This window comes from Arachis ipaensis, chromosome B4 (assembly GCF_059453495.1).
Source record: "Arachis ipaensis isolate K30076 ecotype BB chromosome B4, ASM5945349v1, whole genome shotgun sequence".
Classification (NCBI taxonomy): domain Eukaryota; kingdom Viridiplantae; phylum Streptophyta; class Magnoliopsida; order Fabales; family Fabaceae; genus Arachis; species Arachis ipaensis.
Window position 1 is genome coordinate 30,287,006 of NC_142439.1, and position 5,257 is coordinate 30,292,262.

General features: G+C 38.2%; 1 non-coding gene across 1 annotated transcript; it reads left to right on the plus strand.

Moving 5' to 3' along the window:
* The first annotated feature begins 3,280 nt into the window (after window positions 1-3,280).
* On the plus strand, window positions 3,281-3,388 carry LOC148567062 (small nucleolar RNA R71). Its single transcript, XR_015882230.1, has one exon. It is a non-coding gene; the product is annotated as a small nucleolar RNA R71 (small nucleolar RNA).
* The last annotated feature ends 1,869 nt before the right edge of the window (window positions 3,389-5,257 follow it).

Genomic DNA, 5,257 nt, shown 5'->3' on the forward strand with positions numbered 1-5,257 from the left:
CATGTCTCCTTGTCATCATTCTTTCAAGAGCCAACATATTTAACATTCTTAAACAACAACTTCAAAAGATATATGCACTGTTCAAGCATTCATTCAGAAAACAAGAAGCATTGTCACCACATCAATATAATTAAACTAAGTTCAAGAATAAATTCGAAACTCATGTACTTCTTGTTCTTTTGAATTAAAACATTTTTCATTTAAGAGAGGTGATGGATTCATAGGACATTCATAACTTTAAGACATAGTTACTAACTACTAATGATTATGTAATGAAGACACAAACATAGATAAGCACATAACATAGAAAACGAAAAACAGAAGAAATAAGAACAAGGAATGAATCCACCTTAGTGATGGTGGCGTTTCCTTCTTGAGGAACCAATGATGTCTTTGAGCTCTTCTATGTCTCTTCCTTGTCTTTGTTGCTCCTCCCTCATTGCTTTTTGATTTTCTCTTATTTCATGAAGGATGATGGAGTGCTCTTGATGTTCCATCCTTAGTTGTCCCATATTGGAACTCAATTCTCCTAGGGAGGTGTTGATTTGCTCCCAATAGTTTTGTGGAGGAAAATGCATTTGAGGCATCTCCGGGATCTCATGGTGATGAGTTTTCTGCGCCTCTTGAGCTCCATGGATAGGCTCTCTTGCTTGCTCCATCTTTTAGTGATGGACTTGTGAGATGAATCTTTCCATCTTCCATGGCTCAGAGGTGGAAGCAATTGTCTTCCCTTTCCTCTTCCTGAGGTTTCTCTGGCCTTAGGTGCCATTAATGGTAATGGAAAAAACAAAAAGCTTATGCTTTTACCACACCAAACTTAGAATGTTGCTCGCCCTCGAGCAAGAGAAGAAAGAATAGGTGAAGAAGAAGAAGATATGGAGGAGATGGAGGGAGGTGTGTATTCGGCCATATGGGTGGGATTGGGTGGGAGAGAGAGAGATGTTGAATTTTGAAGGTAAGTGGGTGTATGGATGTGAGTAGTAAAGGGTTAATAGGGAAGAGTGTTTATTGGGAATAGAGGATGATTGAGAAGAGAGAAGAGAGTGAGTGGAGGTAGGTGGGGATCCTGTGGGGTCCACAGATCCTGAAGTGATCCTGTGGGGTCCACAGATCCTGAGGTGTTCAAGGAATTACAACCTTGCACCAAATTAGGCATGTAAAATGCCCTTGCACACAACTCTGGGCGTTCAGCGCCAGGTTGGTGCCCATTTTGGGCGTTCAACGCCCATTTGTTGGCCATTTCTTGCGTTGAACGCCAGAACCATGCTTGTTCTGGGCGTTCAGTGCCAGTTCTTCTCCAGGGTGCAGTTCTGGCGTCCAGCGCCCAGATGCTGCCCATTTTGGGCGTTCAGCGCCCAGACACTGCCCATTTTGGGCGTTCAGCGCCAAAACCATGCTCTGTTCTGGCGTTGAACGCCAGACAGGTGCTTCCTCCAGGGTGTGATTTTTCTTCTGCTGTTTTTGATTCCGTTTTCAATTTTTTATATTTATTTTGTGACTCCTCATGATCATGAACCTATAAAGACATATAACTAAGAAAAATATAGTTAGATAAATAAAAATTGGGTTGCCTCCCAACAAGCGCTTCTTTAATGTCAATAGCTTGACAATGGGCTCTCATGGAGCCTCACAGATGTTCAGAGCATTGTTGAGACCCTCCAACACCAAACTTAGAGTTTGGATATGGGAGTTTAACACCAAACTTAGAGTTTGACTGTGGGGACTTTGTTTAACTCTGCTTTGAGAGAAGCTTTTTCTGCTTCCTCTCCATGGATGCAGAGAGTGATCCTTGAGTTGTAAACACAAGGTTGTCCTTATTCAATTGAAGGATCAATTCTCCTCTGTCCACATCAATCACAACTCTTGTTGTGGCTAGGAAAGGTCTTCCTAGGATGATGGATTCATCCTCTTCCTTTCCAGTATCCAGGACTATGAAATCAGCAGGGATGTAAAGGCCTTCAACCTTTACTAACACGTCCTCTACTTGTCCATAAGCCTGTTTTCTTGAATTGTCTGCCATCTCTAATGAGATTTTAGCAGCTTGCACCCCATAGATTCCCAGTTTCTCTATTACAGAGAGGGGCATGAGGTTTATCCCTGAACCAAGGTCACACAAAGCCTGAAAGATCATGGTGCCTATGGTACAAGGTATTATGAACTTTCCAGGATCCTGTTTCTTCTGAGGCAATGTCAGTTGATCCAGATCACTTAGTTCATTGGTGAACAAGGGAGGTTCATCTTCCCAAGTCTCAATACCAAATAATTTGGCATTCAGCTTTATGACTGCACCAAGGAACTTGGCAGCTTACTCTTCAGTAACATCCTCATTCTCTTCAGAAGAAGAATACTCATCAGAGCTCATGAAGGGCATAAGGAGATTCAATGGAATCTCTATGGTCTCTAGATGAGCCTCAGATTCCTTAGGTTCCTCAGAGGGAAGCTCCTTATTGATCACTGGACGTCCCAGGAGGTCTTCCTCCTTGGGATTCACGTCCTCCTCTCCCTCATTGGGTTCGGCCATTTTGGTTATGTCAATGGCCTTGCACTCTCCTTTTGGATTTTCTTCTGTATTGCTTGGGAGAGTGCTAGGAGGGATTTCAGTGATCCTTTTACTCAGCTGGCCCACTTGTGCTTCCAGATTTCTAATGGAAGACCTTGTTTCATTCATGAAACTCACAGTGGCCTTAGATAGATCAGAGATTAAGTTTGCTAAGCTAGATGGGTTCTGCTCAGAATTTTCTGTCTGTTGCTGAGTGGATGATGGAAAAGGCTTGCTATTGCTAAACCTGTTTCTTCCACCATTATTAAAGCCTTGTTGAGGCTTTTGATCCTTCCATGAGAAATTTGGATGATTTCTCCATGATGAGTTATAGGTGTTTCCATAAGGTTCACCTAAGTAATTCACCTCTGCTATTACAGGGTTCTCAGGATCATAAGCTTCTTCTTCAGAAGATGCCTCTTGAGTACTGTTGGATGCAGCTTGCATTCCATTCAGACTCTGAGAAATCATATTGACTTGCTGAGTCAATATTTTGTTCTGAGCCAATATGGCATTCAGAGTATCAACCTCAAGAACTCCCTTCTTCATAGGCGTCCCATTATTCACAGGATTCCTTTCAGAAGTGTACATGAACTGGTTATTTGCAACCATGTCAATGAGTTCTTGAGCTTCTGCAGGCGTTTTCTTTAGGTGAATGGATCCACCTGTAGAGGTATCCAATGACATCTTAGATAACTCAGACAGACCATCATAGAATATATCCAGGATGGTCCATTCTGAAAGCATGTCAGAAGGACACTTTTTGGTCAGCTACTTGTATCTTTCCCAAGCTTCATAGAGGGATTCACCTTCTTTCTGTCTGAAGGTTTGAACATCCACTCTAAGCTTGCTCAGCTTTTGAGGAGGAAAGAACTTGGCTAAGAAAGCCGTGACCAGCTTATCCCAAGAATTCAGGCTGTCTCTGGGTTAAGAGTCCAACCAGATTCTAGCTCTGTCTCTTACAGCAAATGGGAAAAGCATGAGCCTGTAGACTTCAGGATCTACTCCATTAGTCTTAACAGTATCACAGATCTGCAAGAATTCAGTTAAGAACTGAAAAAGATCTTCAGATGGAAGTCCATGAAACTTGCAGTTCTGCTGTATCAGAGAAACTAGCTGAGGTTTCAGCTCAAAGTTGTTTGCTCCAATGGCAGGAATGGAGATGCTTCTTCCATGTAAATTGGAATTAGGTGCAGTAAAGTCACCAAGCATTCTCCTTGCATTATTATTATTTTCGGCTGCCATCTCCTCTTCCTGTTCGAAAATTTCTAAAAGGTTCTCTCTGGATTGTTGTAATTTAGCTTCTCTTAGTTTCCTCTTCAGAGTCCTTTCAGGTTCTGGATCTGCTTCAACAAGAATGTTCTTGTCCTTGCTCCTGCTCATATGAAAAAGAGAGAACAGAAAAATAATAATAGTAGGGGTCCTTTTTACCACAGTATAGAGGTCCCAGTGTGAGTAAAAGAAAAGAAGAAGAAGAAATTCGAACACAGATGGAAGAGGGGGTTCAAATTTGGGTGAGATGAAGTGTTAGTAGATGAATAAATAAATAGAAGGACATGAGTGAGAAGGAGAATTTTCGAAAATAATTTTTGAAAAAGAGTTAGTGATTTTCGAAAATAGTTTTTGAAAAAGGTTAGTAGTTTTTCGAAAATTCAAATAAAAATTTAAAATAATTAGTTAACTAAAAAGAAATTTTGAAAAAGGGGGAAGATATTTTCGAAAGTTAGAGAGAGAGAGTTAGTTAGGTAGTTTTGAAAAAGGTAAGAAACAAACAAAAAGTTAGTTAGTTAGTTGAAACAAATTTTGAAAAGATAAGAAGTTAGGAAGTTAGAAAAGATATTTTGAAATCAAATTTTTGAAAAAGATAAGATAAGGAGATATTTTTGAAAAGATATGATAGAAATTAGTTTTTGAAAAAGATTTGATTTTTAAAATCACAATTAATGACTTGATTCACAAGAAATCACAAGATATGATTCTAGAATTTAAAGTTTGAATCTTTCTTAACCAGCAAGTAACAAACTTGAAATTTTTTAATCAAAACATTAATTGGTGATGCTATTTTCGAAAATTTGATATAAAAATAAGAAAAAGATTTTTGAAAAATATTTTTGGAATTTTCGAAAATAACTAAAAAATTTGAAAAAGATTTGATTTTTGAAAAAGATTTTGAAAAAGATAAGATTTTCAAATTGAAAATTTGATTTGACTCATAAGAAACAACTTGATTTTAAAAATTTTTGAAAAAGTCAATCCAAATTTTCGAATTTGATGAGAGAAAAAGGGAAAGATATTTTTTTTTATTTTTGAATTTTTTATGATGAGAGAGAAAAACAAGAAAAATGATGCAATGCATGAAAGTTATGGATCAAAACAATGAATGTATGCAAGAATGCTATGAATGTCAAGATGAACACCAAGAACACTATGAAGATCATGATGAACATCAAGAACATATTTTTGAAAAATTTTTAATGCAAAGAGAACATGCAAGACACCAAACTTAGAATTCTTTAATGCTTAGACACTAAGAATTCAAGAATGCATATGAAAAACAAGAAAAGACACAAAACATGCAAATGCAAAGATCAAACAAGAAGACTTACCAAGAACAACTTGAAGATCATGAAGAACACTATGAATGCATGAGAATTTTCAAAAAATGCAAGATGCATATGAAATTGACACCAAACTTATAACATGACTCAAGACTCAAAC